We start from the raw sequence: 18,971 nt of genomic DNA, 5'->3' as shown, positions 1-18,971 counted from the left end.
TCTGAGAGGTAGATCTCGCAAAGCTTGGGCTGAAGTGAAATTTTACGCAACACCTACGTCGTACAATTTTGCACCGTACGATACGCCATTTGCATTTTTACGCTGCATGAAAATTCTTTCCTTTTTGCTTCGGACATGAAAAAAGAAGAAAACCCGGACATTTGTAACGTCAGTACAGTAAAATGAAAAACCTTCCTATGGGTGTTTTTACGTCAAGCACCACCACGGAACGTCTTAAGACACTCTTATGAAAAACGTTCAAAACGTATGCTTGGGGAAGGCACAAAGCACGGTGTGCATGCAAGAATGATGCAAAAAACTAACAAAGAAGAAAACAAACTACAATATACAAAGCAATTTAAAAATATTTTGATAATTTGCGCGCCATTACATCTAACAACGAGCAAAAACCGTTAAAAAAGGATCAAACTGATCAAAATCAAGATTTCGGTCATTTCAGTGACCAGTATCCGTACGCAACTCATTGGGTCACGCTGGCCAGGCGCGCGCATCGTTCTGAGTTGCGCTGGTATGTCACGCGCAACAAATTCAGTTGCGCGCGACATTTATGTCAATAAAATGAAATCGCTGAGTGCGATTTTTATTTCGCTATTTCTTTCTCCTTCCTTTGCCATTTTCGCCCCTTTTTCTCTCTAGGATGCTCGGATTTTCTTGTTTTTCGAAGCTAAAGGAAGTAGATCTCATCCCTTATTCATATTTGCCATAATCCAATGTAAGTTTTTGTTATTTTTCGTTTGATTAAGGCTTAATTGGGACGATTTTTGAATCGTTGAACCCTAAATTTCGAATTTGGGGGTTTTCGATTCGGTCCATTATTCTTGAAATTGTTTGTTCCATGTTGTTATTCTATGTTTGAGGAGTGTTTTGCAACAAATTTCATGAAAAATGGTTAAGTATTAAACCTTGTATGAGCATTTCTTCGTGTGAGTTTGTTTTTTGCAATTCTACTCGATATTGGTTCGATTTTCTGTTATTTTGTTTGCTCATTTTTGTTATACTTGTCAATTATGCAGCAATTGTAGTATTGGAACTAGTTTTGCTTCCATAATTAATATTTTGAAAATTTTGAATTCGAAAAAATTGGCGCGAAGTGTATACTTAGCCTACTTTTTCCATATTCGAACTTCAAGATTGTTTGGTAGACACAATTGTGTTTATATTACTGTTATTTGTCTTTGAGATTTTGGAATACAATCCCTTGAATACTTAGTTGAAACTGGTATAGGATGGCCTTTGTGGGTGTTAGAAGCCCCAATTAACTGAGTTTAAATGCAGGTATCGTAGCCTCCAAGTATGGGTGTCATTCGATTTTCGTGTTTGCCCTATCGGCAGCTGTTATGCTTCCAAAATGGGTCTAGAATACGTATATTAGTTTAGTTTAGGAAATAATAAACTAATTAAAGAAACTTTATCCGTCATAGCATGGAATCGCCTCCATTTTGTCGATGTTGAGGAGATTCTAGGTGGTCCTGACGAGGCGGTTCACCCTCGGAAGAGGGTGACCTGTCCTCGAGAGGAGGTTCGAGAGCGACGCGTCGCGGCCGATTGACGTCGCCAGGAGGATGTGGTTTGGGAGGCTCCTCCCAACTGGGACCCTAGGGTCCTTAAGTGGGACCTAGACCATCATGTTTCGATCAGAGGGTGGCGCGACATCGTGAGTTTTTCGCGCCTTTGTTTCTTTCTCTTTTCCTTTGTTTCTCCTTTTTAAACCATAACCGTTTTTTTTTTAATTTTTATTCTTTTATTTAGAGTGAGCCTAGCATGCATTTATACGGCTCTAGTGACCTGCGAGCCCGTTTTGAGAGTTAGCCCGAGGTTGCAAAGGAGATTGTAGAACTTTCCGGGATTGTCTCCCAGCTGGCGGCTCTTCGGGATTTATCGAGTCAGCCTGCATCGTCAACTTTCCTCTGTGGATTGCTGGAGTTTAGGTGGGATTCCACCAACACTTTCAACTTTCCATGGGGAAAGATGACGGTTACCCCATTTGATTTCTCTATGATTACGGGTTTTCCTTTCGGAGGCGAGCCCGTAGTCATAGAGTTCGTTAAGGGGGTCAGACGAGAGATTGTGCGATCTTTTGGGGGACCATCTTGCGTCGGCCCTTCACGTGTACGCGCAGTCTTGTCCGTACTCGGTTCTTGCCGACGAGTTGTTGGTTGACGAGCTTGATCGACAGTGTACACCTGAGCAGCTGGCTCGGATATACATTGATCACGTTCTTTCCGTCACTATCTTGAGTTATTGAGGAGAGCGTTTCGCCATTGGGTTACTTATTTGCCTCAGTGATTTGGGGCAAGTCAGTGACTTGAGTTGGGCGGAGGTGTCGTATGCCCGTATGCTTACAGCAATGGGCAAGGCGACCCGAGTGATAGATTCCGTGGCAGCTACTGAGGTGCCTCGAATCTCCCTTACATGGCCTTGTCGTATCCTTGAGGTTCGTGTTTTAAGATTCTTTCGGTTATTACTTTTGCTTTTTTCTTTTAGGCTTATCTTTTCTCGATTTCAGGCTTGGGGATACTCGTACCTGCCTTTCTTAGCCCCCAGGGTGCTTGGGGCTGCTCGTTTTCCTTTTGGCCATCGATTGGTCGCGATTAAGAAGAGAAGAGCCAATTCTGCCGGCGACTTTTGCCAAAGGATCCTTTCGGCGACTCGTGCGTCGGTGAGTATTCGAACTACATGTGCATTTTTTTATTTTATTTATTTTCTGACGATTTTTCATGTGCTTATGTTTTATAGATCGATCTCCGTCCTTAGAGTTTTATCGTCGGAGTCCCTAAGGTTATCCAGTCTGGCATGGTTCGTTGCCGTTTCCGGGCCCTCTATCCGGGACTCTCGGTGCTCCAGAGGACAGATGCTTGGTTTTTAGACGAGCGTGTTCTCTGGCAGCTTTCGTCCGTGGAGCCTTTGGTTCCTGCGGATCCTCCGATCCGGATGTTACGTCCGGACATGCTGTCTACCGAGGATCGAGCTCAGGCGATCCTTGAATATCCAGCGGAACAGCTGGTGCTGCCGGAGGTTTCTTATCCGGCTTTTATAGCATCCAAGCTAACTCCTTTTTCGGCTTTTGTTCCGGTTAGTACTCTAACTCTCTCTTTTCCTTGTTTCTATTTATTATTCGGAACTTTGACCCTTTTATTGTTTTTTGTCATATATATTTTAGCGGGTCGTGCTAGGTGGTTGGGTGCCTCCTACAACGAATATCACGTATACCGATGCTATCAGATAGGTAATTCGTGAGACCCTTCCAGCAGCAGAGGATGATGAGGGGATATCGTTTGTACTTGAGACGGTTGAGTCGGTATGTCTTTTGTGTATATATACTTAAACATTTCTATTTATTTTTTGTTTCATATACATTTGTTTACTAACTGTCCTTGTATTCTAGGAACAGGTTCCGCGGGAAACCGTGAACGGCATGGTGAGGACTTTACGTGCTTTCCGAGCTGCTTATCGGAGAGCCCTCGTGACTTTATCATGCCGTGATCATCCGATGATCACGGTAAGTTTTATTTCTTTTCTTTTCAACGAAGTTATTACGTTTCATATATGATCACGGTAAGTTTTATTTCTTTTCTTTTCAACGAAGTTATTACGTTTCATATATTAATCTTCATTTTGGATTTTGCAGGATGTGCAGCAACCGTCTAGTAGTTGCCGAACACCCTCATTCCTTTTGTACACATATTGTTATTTATTTATATATATGTCATCATTATTATATTTTTTTTTCCATGTGTACGTTATTATTATTTTTATTATTAAAAGAAAAAAAATTTCGAGGGAGGGAAAGGGTTCCCGACTTACCCCCCTTGAAAAAAATAACCAAAACTCGAAAAAAGGAAGGCGAAAAGAAAAAAAAAGAAGAAAAAAAGAGAAAAAAGTAAATAAGAAAATAATAAAAAAGAAAATAAGGAAGTAGGAAAATAATAAAAAAGAAAATAAAAAGAAAATAATAAAAAAAGAAAATAAGAAAGTAGGAAAATAATTAAAAAAAAAAAAGTAAGAAAGTCTGAAAATAATAAAAAAATAAGAAAATAAGAAAGTAGGCAAGAAAAGGGACAAAAAAGGTTAAAAGGCAAGCGTATGATTCGTCTTAAGATTATTATTATGTTGCTTGATATTTATTATTTATTGTTTGATCACACCTTTTATGCATGTTTAAAGAAAATTTGTACTTGTAATCATGCTTAATAAGATAATTAATAATCTTATTTAGGGTTAATATGATTATAATTCAAGTGATCGCCAATAATAGATTAGTTTGTGCATTAATATTCAACCAACATAGATAAACAGGTTTATGGTTAATCCTATTGATTGCATGTTAGTCAGAAAGCGCACATGAATACGATCAGAATAAAGTATAGGCCTATTATTAGGGCAGGTTCAATCTCTTTTAGGTTGGATTTGTACCTTCATCCCCGAACTTCCAGTCTTGGTTCTAGACCTATTGGAGTTGACGATCTCCTGGATCGTTAAGGGGTGTAACCTTCACCCCGTGAACGGTTTACAAGTTCCTAAAACTTGTTGGCGACTCTTTTGCTCTATCTTCTTTCCCTTTGGACACCACCATGCTTTAGTGTATGATCATAGTGGGGTTCAAGTTTGGGGTAATGCTTGAAATATTCCCTACACTAACGAAAACGGTTTCACGGGAAGTCAACTCCTATTACACGTACGTTTTTTTTTCGTCGTTTATCAGCACAAGTTACGAAGTTGCGCTGGCATGACCAGCGCAATCTTCTGTGCTGCGCGCGGATGGCGCGCGCAACTGGTTTTGATGTGCGCGCCACCTGCTTGTGTAAAATTCGCAAACTGATTTTTTTTTTTTTTTTTTTTTTTTTTGTGTAGATTTGGCTCATGGAGCGTTTGTGAATTGTTGATCAGCCACAAAACCTTGAGGCTAATGGAGTAAGGACATTCCCTGGACGTCGAATCCTTTATAAGCATAAGAATGAAGAGGAATGGACGTCGTTTTTCTGTCATAGGGTTCCTAACATACGTTTTGTGATTCCTTGGTAGAACATAAGTAGTATGGTTGGGAATAGTCTTAATTGCCCTTATATTAGGCTTTTAGGCCTATCTAGTACTACTTATATTTTTCCTTGCAGGGTAATGAGACAATACGGGATGAAAGAAATTATTCCCCTGCAAGATTGTGATGCCCCTAAAGATGTGATTTTTAGACCCGAGCAAATTTTTCGTTGGATGGAGTATTGGTCAAGTCTTCCAAGATGGGTAGTACAAAATCCTACTGCGAGTATTGCATTATCTTCATTTTACAAAGCTTGGATGAATATGGTGGATAAGGGCGAATTAAACAAGGCTCGATCTCAATATCAAGCCATCACGACACAAAATCAACCTAAGCCCTTGATGCATTCGACCACCACTACTCCTCCTAGTGGCCAAAACAAAGGGGTGAGAAGAAAATTAGACTTCTCATCTCCTAAGGCGCGTTCGAAGGAAACAAAAAGGAAAGCTCCCTCCAAACCCGCACAACGAGGTGTGATTGTAGGGAATAAATTCAAGCGTTAACCCCTAGCTTGAACCCCACTGTGATCATACACTAAAGTACGGTGGCGTCCAAAGGGAAAGAAGATAGAGCAAAAGAGTCGCCACCAAGTTTTAGGAACTTGTAAACCGTTCACAGGGTGAAGGTTACACCCCTTAACGATCCAAGAGATCGTCAACTCCATAAGGTCTTGAACCAAATAAGGGTTCGGGGATGAAGGTACAAATCCAACCTAAAAGAGATTGAACCTGCCCTAATAATAGGCCTCTACTTTATTCTGATCGTATTCATGTGCGCTTTTTAATTAACATGCAATCAATAGGATTAACCCTAAACCTGTTTATATATGTTGGTTGAATATTAATGCACAAATAAATCTATTATTGGCGATCACTTGAAATTATAATCATATTAACCCTAACAAGATTATTAATTATCTTATTAAGCGTGATTACAAGTATAGATTCCCTTTAAACATGCATAAAAGGCGTGATCAAGCAATAACAATAAATAACAAGCAACATAATAAATAATAAATATCATGAATAATAATAACAATAATATCATCATAAATAAAATAATCATCATCAAAATAATAATAATAATCATAATCATAATCATCATAAATTAAAACAATTATAATCATAATCATGTTCATGTTAATATTAAAGCATAGCAAGATCCTAGGCATGATACTAACAAGATTAATAACAAACCCTAGCATGTCACTAAGCAATAAAAATCAAATCTTTAACCCTAACATGATACTAACAATCATAAATATTAGGAAGAAAATAGGAAGCATCGAAGGAATCATATTTAATATTAAAATTACCCTAGACATGATACTAGGAATATCATAATAACAATTTAAACATGATTTCTACATCATAATATCAATAAAAACATTAAAGTACTTACTTTGATGCCTCGTATCTCTTTCTAATAACAAAATACACACGTTAGTAACTTCAAGGAAAATAATAATCAAAACAATCAAACTAAATAGTTGAAATAGAGATTTGGGACCAAACCCTCAGAAATTAAACCTTTCACGTCTAGGGCAAAGGCAACTTCGAATATGGCTAGGTGTTTCTAGATCTTGTGAATGCGGAATTTTGTATGAAAAAGCAAGTTTTGAAAAAGAGAGAGAGAGATGAGATAATGAAGAAAACTTGATGAGAATTGGTGAATGATTAAGAGAGAATTAATGATTGCGAATGAAAACTGATTGTAGGTGAATCAAAACAGAGTTTTTAATACGTTATTTATAGAGAAATCAGCCAAAAAGATAAAATATCAAAACAGAGCACTTGGCGCACGCAAAACGAGGTTGGCGCACGCAAAACAGAGCTGGCGCCAAGCGCCAATGGCTAGCACCAACTAATTGGCGCCAGGCGCCAATGGCTAGCACCAGGCGCCAATGGCTAGCGCCAGGCGCCAGGCGCCAGGCTTGGTTCTAGGCGTTAATGCCTGGAGTCAGGCGCCAGAACTGTTTTCAACGCGGTTTCGAAAATCAAATAAGTTTGCCGTACTGGAGGATAAAATCGTATCTTTTCCTCGAAAATGCTTTTTGATTTTAATTAAAACTCTGAAAAGTCAACAAAAGTCAATTTACTAATGCTAATTGAATTAGGAATGAAAAGAACCTTCTAGAAGAATCTAGAAGACTAAAACCATTCCTAATTGCATTAGGAATGATAAATCATATTAGGCCCTCCCCTAGATCATTGGGCCGCATATAAAGCTCAAACCGGGCCCAGTTTAGTAAATTGGCCATAACTTCCTCAATATTCATCGAAATTGGGCTTATAATATATTGTTGGAAAGGTCTTTACAAGCCCCATCCAACTACACTACTATTGGACCCATATCATGGACCAACCAAACTGTATTGGCTGTTTTCTTAAAATAAGTTTTCAAAAAACAGAGAGAAGAGAAAAAAAATTAAACTATCCGCAACACTAAACTTTCAACACTTTCGCTTCATTCGATTATGATTCGACGTGAAAGGTACTCATCACTGGGTTTGGTTTTGGAGAGACACAAATGGGTTTCTACAGTGATAATGAAGGAACCTTCGCAACAAACTCGAAAAAGGACTATAACAAAATCTTCGAAAAAGGGAAAAAAGGTTGAAAAAACCCCAATTCCCAAATTGGAGAACAATGTATGGGTGAAGAAGAAGAGCGTAGGAGAAAGCTCTAAGCTTTATGAGAATACTGCGATGGAAACTACTCCTGCATCGTCCGTGACAATTGAGGACATAGTTAAACCTTAAGTGTTACACAGTTTCGTTATTACTTTTAAATTGAATCAAGTGTAATCACTACTATGTTTTTTTTTTTTTTTTTTTTTCCGTTTACAATCTAGTTCAACAATTTCTCTCCGTTCTTTTAAATTTGAATGAAATAAAATGAGCTTTATATTTTTATATTTTGTTATGACCATATCATAAAGATTGCCTACGTATTCGCATTACGAAATCAGGTCTTTGCATAGTTCTAATGTGTTTTTTTTTTTAATTATGTATTTTTTTTTATTTAATCTCTTAGGTAGAATTAAATGAAAAAATTGATCAAACCTTGTTTAAAAAGAATTAAATCAAAGTTTAATTTTATTTTCCGAGTATATGTTATATTTAAGAAACACCCTTTTTTTGCCGCAAGTAGAAGTCGCAACTTTATTTAAACGTAAAAAAAAATCGGGTTCGCAGTTCGTCATCAGGTGGCGCGCGAAACATCTGTAGTTGCGCGAGCCTGCCGCGCGCAACGAAATCTGTTGCGCGTGACATCCATGCGCAACTAATTCAGTTGCGCTCGACACCTGTGCTACGATTGTCTCGAATTTTTTTAAAAAATTTTGTATTATTACCCCCCAAGTGTGAAGATTTTTTCGTGATGTTGGAAAAAATTTGAACACTTAGAACGGTTTATTATTTCTAAATTACCCCCCCAAGTGTTATGTATTTTACCGTGTTATTTGGTAAAATGCATAACACTTAGAATCTTTCAATTGAATGCTAATTAAAATTGGCTGTATGAGTGAACGAGTTTATCCGGATTTCATACGTAATATTTCTTAAGTCTATCAATGTTTATTAATTGGCGAATTTCATCTCCTCCGATATCCATTAATCTGACGGCTCCTCCTGATAGGATTTCAATTACGCGGTAGGGACCTATCCAATTAGATTTGAATTTCCCTCTTGGATCGGTTGGTGGACCCCTAACCTCCTTTAGTACAAAGTTACCTTCTTCTATATTTCTGGTTTTGACTTTTTTTATTGAAATGACGCGTTATGCGCTTTTGGTAGACTTGTACGTGGTGCAAAGCTCTTAATCTTCGTTCATCGAGGAATAAAAGCTCTTCATACCTCGCTCTTACCCAATAAGCTTCTGGTAGCTTACTTTCAAGTACGATGCGTAGGGATGGTATTTCCAGTTCGACTGGTTGATCTGCGTCCATTACGAAAACTAAGGAGTATGGAGTTACTCCTATTGATGTTCGTATAGACGTTCTATAACCCCATAATGTGATGTGTAGTTTATTCGGCCAGTCTTTATAATTTTCTGCCATTTTCTTAATGATGACTATTATATTTTTATTTGCCGACTCTACAGATCCATTAATTTGAGGTCTGTGTGAGGATGAGTGATAATGTTTTACTTTATAACGAGTTAAGAGGGTCTCGACTTTAGCTTTGAATCGAGATCCCTGATCACTAATTAGTTCATGTGGAACTCCATATCTACAAAATATGTTTCATTTGAGAAACTTTGCGACATGTTTAGAAGTGATTTTCACATAAGAAGCAGCCTCAATCCACTTAGTGAAGTAGTCGATGGCTACTAATACGTACTCGTGCCCTCCAGCTCCTGTTGGAGAGATTTTTTCAATTATGTCAATTCCCCAAGTTGAAAAAGGCCAAGGGGAAGTGAGATTCTATAGTTCGGATGGTGGAAGGTTTTGTAAATTAGCGAACATTTGGCACACTGGACATTTTTTAACATATTGTATGCAATCATGTTCCATAGTGGACCAATAGTACCCTTGTCATGTAATTATTTTTGAAAGCATTTTACCATTCATGTGAGCTCCACAAACACCTTTGTGAGTATTTTCCATAAGGCGTGTGGCTTCAGAATGGTCTATACACAGTAAACTTTGACCATTAGGTCTTTTTTGCGTAATTGACCATTTAATAAACCATATTGGGCCACAAGTGTTCGTAAGGCTCGTTGGTCTTTCGATGAAGTATTTTCGGGATATGTGCCATGGGTAATATATTGGAGGATATGGTCATACCAAGGACTGTCTCCTTCGATGTCATTTATTTCCTTTATTGCGTTGCAATATGCTGGTTCTTCTCTTCTATCAACGCATAATGGCATCATATTTAAGTGATCTGGAATGTTGATCATTGAGGCTAATTTTGCTAGCGCATCGGCAAATTGATTGTCATCCCTTGGGAGATAATTAAAATCAATATGTTCAAAATGCTCGACGAGTTTCTCTAGGTGTGCTTGGTATAATATCATTGTGGAGTTCTTTATTTCCATTTTTTTAGTATATGATTTATAATCAAACTAGAATCTCCATGTACCTCTAATTTTTGAACACCTATGCTAGCTGCTTCTTCTAATCCAATAATGCACGCGACAGGCTAAAGTCGTAAACACCCAATTAAAAATAATTCCTAAATCCTCTAACTAATGCAGATAGGGAAGTAGGATCGAATCCACAGGGAAACTGGTCTTTCTATTCCTAATTAATTCAAGCAATCTGAATTATAAATTAACAATTTAATAATATGGACATAAAACAAAATTACGGAGATTAAGAGTAAAGAGAAAACAATGAATTAAAGGCCCAGTGCATAGGTTCACCAATAAATAACATTCCAGGGTAAAACATAATAATCAATCATCAATTAATCAGATCATAAAGGGCTTTCGCTACGTATTACAATCACAGAATTAATCCACCGGTATTAAATCTCATCTCTCGAATCTAGACTTAACCATTTATAAATTAACCTGCCTATTGAAACTAGACCTAAACATCAATTCTCATCTCTCGAATCTCGAATCAATATTGTCAAACTCATGCATAAAAAATCAGGCCTAATCTAGTCACAGAGCATTAAATCAATCAATAGGAAATTAATCTAGCATTGATAATCAACAACAATAAATTACCCCTTCATATTATTTATGGATCCCACAAACCTTAGAACGGAAACTACTCACACATAATTAAATCTAAACTAATCAAAGCAATTAAATAAGACATGATCAAAGGAATACATAAATAACTGAGATTAAGAGAAAAGAAATCGTTACCAAAGTAATTTGGAATTAAGAGTTAAGTTAAGAACAAAGTTTTAGAGAAAGAAAACTAATCTAAAAGCTAAGTAGAGAGAGAAAATCTAAGAAAAGAATTAAGAAGTAGTAAAAGAAGATATTAAACTCGCTTAAACAGAGAAGTATTTGTGTTAAGCAAGAATCCTAAACTAAAACAAACTTAAACGACGATTAAACCTCTTAATAATGACACGCGCCCGATCGGGCCCGCCTTTATACTCATCAGGTGCGTCTCCGGCGCCTGGGCGCCAGCTTCGCTTTCCCCGCCCGGCCGGGCGCGCCTTCAGGCGGGACCTCTAATGGTCGGGCGGCATTCTTGGGCTACTCCTTGTACTTCGATTGTGCTCCAATTCTTCGGGCCAATCCGGATTTCCTCTTCGGGTTTTGAATAGTCGGTCCAAATGCGCCGGTATCACATATACCGAGCCCTTAATCACCGGTTTGATGGCTCTAGCCGGCCCTGGGCTATAGAAACTGGTAGTGCTTCTCCAATGCTCGTAGTTGCTCCATGAAAAACCCGGAAAACGCTCCAAAGGTGCAATTTCCTACAAAAGTCAACCAAATCAACGAAAACACTAGAAAAAACCAATTAGTAATAAAAGTGGCTCTAAAGAGCCAAAAACACTACTAATTATGACCAAGGGACGGGGGTAAAATACTATATAAAATGGACATATCAAACTCCCCCAAGATAAACCTTTGCTTGTCCCTAAGCAAAGATCTCATCAATGAATAAATAAATATGCTGCACCCCAAAAAGTAAAAATCAAGCACAAACAACTCAAGGTAAATCTAATTAACATGCTTCAACATCAACCAATCTCATCCATCCAATTACTCTTCCTCCCTAACAATTGTCAAATAGAGCAAACCATAAGAGCATGTAGAATTCAAGACTAGTGCTCACACAATCAACTCTCATTCATGTTGCGAGTAAAAGATGTACTCAATCGCTCTCCAACCAACCCCTTTATATGTGAACAATGCCCTCCCAACTCACACTCTCGTGTGTTTAAAAAGATGTACACTCAACCTACTAGTCGACTTGAAATATGTCAAATCATAACTTGCATTGATAAACAACACTTTCACATTCATACAACTCTATGCACAAAGGTCGGAAGGTCTATAAAGCTTGTAATGTAAAGCTAGGGTAAAGAGTAGGAAACATTTGGGAATAAGTGAGAGAAAATCTATGCCAAAGGGAGCAAATCCTAATAAAACCCAAGGTCAAAATAAACAATGACCAAATCATCTCCACCCATAACTTAACTCAACAAAAGTTCACCAATCAATCCCATAACATAAACAACAATCCCAACACTTACAAATTTCACTCATAAGATATAATAATGAAGAATTGGAGTGAATAAAAAAACTTTATTTTCCAAACTTGAATTTTGCATTGAAACTCAATTTTTTTCTTTCCTTTGATTAACCTCCAACTAGAAAATTTGAACATTGAACAATTTTTTCCTTTTGCTCTTTTTTTTTTCTTTTTAAATTCACTTTTTTTTTTCACTTTTTTTTTCTTTTTGAACTTCTCGTTTTTTTATCAACATCATGCTTTATTTTTTCAAGAACATTAAACTTCCAAACTCATCAAAAATAAACTACGATAAAGAACAAAATTACTTCTCAAAACCCACCAAAATTGTGCAAATAATAAGCACACTACAAGCTCCGTCACCTCACTCACTAATATCTCCCCCAAGCAAAGCTTGGAACTAGTAACCAATGGGGAAAAATAGGCTTGTAATGTGGCTAATAAACAACAAAAAGTCAAGGTAACAACATGGGTAGCAAGAAGGGAACAAATGTATCTAAATCATCTGAAGGCTACCTAAAAGAACAAATGCCTTCGTCCTCCACAATGTGCATAACAATGAGTCATATAAACATTACTTATAGTTGCAAACCAATACTCAAATTCATTGACATACCAGGAACCATCACACATTCCTAACCAAATCAACTAGTCAAGCACTATATTCACAAGCAGTTGGACAAAATTGACGATGATAGATAGAGTCAACATGGGGGACAGAGTGAGACGTGTGAGGTGGTGAGCATACTACCTCGGGCTCAGGCTGGGGTGGTGGAACTGGTGGTGGCACTGGCTGTTCTTGCCCCCTAGCATGGGCTACTAATAGGTCGTACGTGTAGGACGCTTGCCCAGGGGGAAAAGCGGCCAAGTCAGGACTAGGTAAGGGAAAGATAGGCAATGTCTGCTCGGTCCCAGTCCTAATACACCAGTGGGGGGTCTGCTCACTATCCAATCGTACCCAACCCAACTCCTCAAAATACCTAGCAGTCATATAGGTATCCGGTCCACAGTTAGTCATCTGGTGGGGTCCACTCTCAACAAAACCGACCTTTTTAACTTCTATCCTAGTGATCAGGCCTCCTATATGAATAGGGGTACGAGACTGGGTACTGGAAGTGGCATGTCTACTTAGGTGGTGGATGATGTATCTACCTATGTTTATTTTACCAAACCCATAAACATAGTGTCCAATAACAGCTAGTTCGTTGGTTTGGGCGTTGTGAGGCTCGTTCCTACCAAGAAAACACAATATTGCAAATCTTTGCCAGATTTTTGATATGGGGTGATGGATAGGTTTCGTACTAGCATGTTGGGGATCAGGGGTTGGTAAACCAGTTAAAGCATGATAAATATCACCCATTTTATAATCAACATGCCATTGAAAAAGTAATTCAGAGCTTAATTCAAATAATTTACAAAATTCAACATATGGCAAACTAATATTCCTATTATTCAACCTAAAAAATATGTTCGGTCCAATTCTACTATTTACAACTTTCAAAGAGGACAAAAATTCACATGTTAATTCACGGTATGTAGGATAAATCATGTCAACAAATTTTCCCATTCCTATATCTTTGAAAAAATGTTTAACAAAATCATACAAACCATAAGATTCAAGGGTAGGGCGGTGTAACCACCGTGAAGGAATTACCTCCCGCCCGGCAAGGTGTTCTAGCCGTTCCTTTTGCTCCTGACAATGATTCGGATTGTTGGCCAATAGGGGAGTTGCAAATCCGGATCGTACTCCTCCCTCAAACTAGAACTCCTCTCAAAAATTGATCAAGCTATCTTTGAAGCCATAATAGAAAAATGGGTATGAAATTATTTGAATGAAACTTGAAAATTTTTATGTAGGATTGTAGAGGATGGAGAGAGGATTAAGAATATGTAAAATTTATTGGATTTGGGTAAGAGATGGAGAAGAAAACTTAGAGAAAAGGTAGAGGTTTTAAGGTTTTACAAAGAGAAAGTTATGGAGGAAAGAGAAAGAAATGAGAAAAGAAGAGAGGAAGAAGAAGAAGAAATACGGGGCTGGTCTCGCACCCGGTCGGGCGGGCTGTCGCCTGTTCGGGCGATCTGATGATTTATTTCTTCGTTGCTCTCGCGCCCGGTCGGGTGAGCTTCGCCCGATCAGGTGATCTATTACCCAAAATTTCTTCTACTCTCGCGCCCGGTCGGGCGCCCTTCGCCCGGTCAGGCGATCTAAATCACCGTATACGTCAAATCTCGTGCCCGGTCGGGGGTAAATTCCTGATTTTTATAACCTTACTCTCAAGCCCGGTCAGGCGAGCTTCGCCTGATCGGGCCCGAGAGTAGCTTGGACGATTTTTTTCTTTCTTCTTTTCTTCAATTTTTGGCTAATTCTTTTCTTCAAACCTGTACAAAAACTCATAAAACTCATTAGATTCTCTCCTCTCTCCTCTCACAAGAAAAAGAAAGAAAAACTAGTCTAAAAAGTATTAAAATACGGGTTGCCTGCTGCAATGCGCTGGTTTATCTAGGTCCCGCACGACCTTCTTACCAAGTATAAGAACTAGGACCCTTGGCCTAACGCTTGGTCGGGTGGTTTCTCACTCGGTCGAACGGTGTTTAGGCCACGGCGCGACTTCTTGACATACCCTGTAGGACACCAATTCACCTTATCTGGTTGGTCCTCCTTGACTTGGACGGGGGGTTCTTCAATACTACACACTAGAGGCCCCTCTTTGATCGATGGTTGCTTCAAATTATCACTAGATTTAGCTCTTGCAACTCGATTTGGCGGAACATTTACTGTAGGCTCAATTTCCACAAATTGCTTGTTTAATTCCACCCTTTCATCTTCAAAGCCATGATCGACTGTGTAGAGGGCTCTTTCTATTGCATCAACTTCCTTTTTCCATTTGTCTATTTCATCTATAAAGGATGCAACACAAGATACCGCCTCCTAGGGATCTTTTACAAGAGTTTGGGGCTTGTTAGAAAAATTTTGAACCATATCAACACTAAAACACTTCTCCTCTGTCATGGGGCTTTTAGGGGTATTATTAAGATTAAAAATAATTTTATCATCCCCTACTGATAGTGTCAATTTGCCACATCTCACATCTATGATTGCTCCTGCAGTGTTGAGGAATGGTCTACCAAAAATAATTGGGGTTTGGATACCCTCAGCCATATCAAGAACAACTAAATAAACAGGTATATAAAATTTACCTACTCTAACAGGAACATCCTCTAAAACACCTAAGGGGTATTTAAAAGAACGGTCGGCCATTTGTAGAGTAATATTAGTAGCTTTTAATTTACCCATATTTAGCTTGGAACATACAGATAATGGCATAACATTAACGCTAGCACCCAAATCACATAATCCATTATCAACCATTATATTGCCAATATGACAAGGGATAGAAAAACTACCCGGATCTTTGAGTTTAGGTGGAGATTTATTTTGAAGTATGGCACTACATTCTGTAGTGAAGGCTACTGTCCCTACCTCACTAATAGACCTTTTTCTTGTCAATATTTCTTTCATAAATTTTGCATATGTAGGAATTTGTGTAATTAATTCAATGAAGGGAACTGTTACCAGCAAATTTTTAACCATCTCCAGAAACTTACCAAACTGCTTATCCAAATTTGTTTTCAAGTGACGACTAGGGAATGGAAGTTTGATAACTGGCTTTGGAGCATTACTGCTCTTATATGGAGTTGCCACCTTCCCTGGAGTCGTACCCTGCAACGTATTTTCAGAAATATTAGTACTACTCTTTAGCCCTGTAGGGCTATTAGCTACATTGTCAGGTTTAATGGAATCAAGATTATCATTATTTAATAAAATAGGTTCATCATCTCTGAGCATAGAGGGCCCTTCATAGTGTGAACCACTCCTTAGAGTAATTGCAAAAGCTTGATCCGTAGGCCTGGTTGGCTGTGCCGGCAGGGCTCCCTGTTAACGGGCTTGCATAGTAGCAGAAATTTGCGCAATTTGAATATCTACAATTTTATTTTGTGCTAGGATCGAATCAGTTTGGGCATCTCTACTCTCTATATGCTTCTGCATATTAGCCAGTATCGCTCTAATTTCTACCAGAGCAGGGTCGGAAGATGAGAAGGGTTGTTGTGGTTAGTTCTTCAGGCCAGCATTGGTGTGGTAATATTTCTGTTGTTGTTGTTGTGGGTCCTGTGGTTCTTGTGGAGGTCGTGGATTTTGAACATTGGTGCTCCGGTAGGAAAGATACGGATGATTCCGGTACCCAAGATTGTAGGTGTTGGAGTATGGGTTATTCAGCCTATAAGCTTGAAAGGCATTGACTTTCTCCACGTAACTCTTGCAATCTTGCTCCCAATGACCTACAATTCCACAATTTTCACAGAAAGCCTCATTAGCATTATTATTTAATGCAGAAACATTAGCTACATTTGCAGTACTAAGATTATCTAGTTTCTGGCAGATAGAGGTTAATTGAGCTTGTAAAAAGGATACAGAGTCGATACTATGTTTCCCTTTATTAGCAAAGCCTCTGGGATTCCCATATTGGGAATTATGTATTGACATATCTTCAATAACTTGACCTGCATCATCAACATTAAGGTTCATAAACCTCCCACTAGCTACAGAGTCCAATATTATTCTAGATGAATTTCAAATCCCATTGTAAAAGGCTTGGATCAACTGCCATTGGGCCAGATTATGGTGGGGGCATTCTCTTTGTAGATCCTTGAACCTCTCCCAAGCCTCATATAAAGTTTCATCGACCTCTTGGGAAAAGTTCTGAATAGCACTCCGTAGTACAGCTGTTCTCTCTGCAGGATAATATTTATTATAAAAATTCAAAACAAGAGTTTCCCAGCCAGTTATACCAAGTGCAGTTCTATTTAATCCATTAAACTATAATTTGGCTTTTCCACATAAAGAGAAGGGAAATATAATCTCCCTGATTTGGTTTTGTGTGACCCCAGCTTGCCTAACGGTATTACAATACTGATAGTAGTCTGCAACAATGTGAAGATTTGGGTCTTCACCCTTAGCTCCACTAAATTGCTTCCTTTCTTTCATCGTGATAAATTGGGTTTTAATCTCTAATTGTACCCCATCAAGATCTGGAGTGGGAGTAAGTTGTGGAAAATATGTAAGCTTTGGTTGTGAATAATCACTAAGCTTCTTAGGTACCGCCATCTCTGATTCTGGATCTGAAGATACCTCTAAGTCGCTAAAATCAGTTGGAGGGTCTTGGTAATTATTATTATCACCAGAACCCGCCATAATTTGCTTGTAAAAATTCTTTTGTCTATGGAAGGATCGTTCGATCTCAAGGTCGAATGGGATGTAACCTGATCTGGAACACCTACGCATAAACAAAGAACTAAAAGCAAATATAAGACTTTCTTCAAAGAACTAACATTCTCTGAGACAATAAGAAATAATCTAGACTACAAAAATAATCAGAAATAAAAATAAAACCGTCTCCCCGGCAACGGCGCCAAATTTTGACAGCCTAAAGTCGTAATCACCCAATTAAAAATAATTCCTAAATCCTCTAATTAACGCAGATAGGGAAGTAGGGTCGAATCCACAGGGAAACTGGTCTTTCTATTCCTAATTAATTCAAGCAATCTAAATTATAAAGTAACAATTTAATAATATGGATATAAAACTAAACTACGGAGAGTAAGAGTAAAGAGAAAACAATGAATTAAAGGCCTAGGGCATAGGTTCACCAATAAATAACATTCCAGGGTAAAACATAATAATCAATCATCAATTAATCAGATCATAAAGGGCTTTCGCTACGCATTACAATCACATAATTAATCTACCGGTATTAAATCTCATCTCTCGAATCTTGAGTTAACCATTTATAAATTAACCTGCCTATTAAAACTAGACCTAAACATCAATTCTCATCTATCGAATCTCGAATCAATATTGTAAAACTCATGCATAAAAGATCAGGCCTAATTGTAGACACCTAAAAATGTCTCCCCAAAACCAAACCCGATGATGAACAAGCTTTCACCGCCATTATTGGTCGGGTTGAGTATTTAATCTTGGAGTGCTTAAATCCATATTTCCATTTCATAAAACCAACACAAATCCTATCCCATTTCCCCAAACCATAATTTATTTTCCTCTTTTCGTGCCTTTAAACCCAAAATCATTCATTTCGTGTCCTTTTTATAAAAACGTTTAATCCAGTTTATTTTTGTCTATAATCAGGGTCCAATGATTGTATAGTTGGATGGGGCTTTAAAAGAGCTTTCCAACGATATATTGTAAGCCCAAATCCGAGTTATAACGAATAAGTTATGGCCAAAATATTAAACTGAGCCCAAACCGAACCTAAGCCCACCTTACCTACGACCCAATGATCATGTGGAGGGTCCAAATTATTTAATCCCATTCCTAAACCAATTAGGATTAATTGGAAGCTTCTATAAGTTTCTAAAAGATCCTAATTATCCTTTTTGAAAAGATAAGATTAAAGAGTTTGAAATTAAATAAAACTCCTTTTTTGAAAGTCCTAATTTTATTCGAATTGAAAGACATTCAAAGATCGACAGATATTATTTTCGTGCCTCATATTTTTCATCCAAATTTTATATGGTTGGATATCCCTTGAAATTATCTTTCCAATGATATATTATAATATCAATTCCGAGCTATAACGGAAAAGATATGAATAAAATGTCAAACTCTATCAAAAACTTACTCCGTCTCATTATTTCGGCCATATCTTTTATTCTACAAAATATT

At 38.0% G+C, this 18,971-nt stretch overlaps 1 non-coding gene across 1 annotated transcript; it reads left to right on the top strand.

The window, feature by feature from the left end:
- The first annotated feature begins 16,902 nt into the window (after nucleotides 1–16,902).
- Nucleotides 16,903–17,009, top strand: LOC145561076 (small nucleolar RNA R71). Its single transcript, XR_014093661.1, has one exon. It is a non-coding gene; the product is annotated as a small nucleolar RNA R71 (small nucleolar RNA).
- The last annotated feature ends 1,962 nt before the right edge of the window (nucleotides 17,010–18,971 follow it).

The sequence above is a fragment of the Chenopodium album genome, chromosome 9 (genome assembly GCF_948465745.1).
Source record: "Chenopodium album chromosome 9, dcCheAlbu1.1, whole genome shotgun sequence".
Taxonomy (NCBI): Eukaryota; Viridiplantae; Streptophyta; class Magnoliopsida; order Caryophyllales; family Amaranthaceae; genus Chenopodium; species Chenopodium album.
Note: the sequence above shows the minus strand (reverse complement) of the source record. Positions and strands in the feature narration are given on the sequence as shown.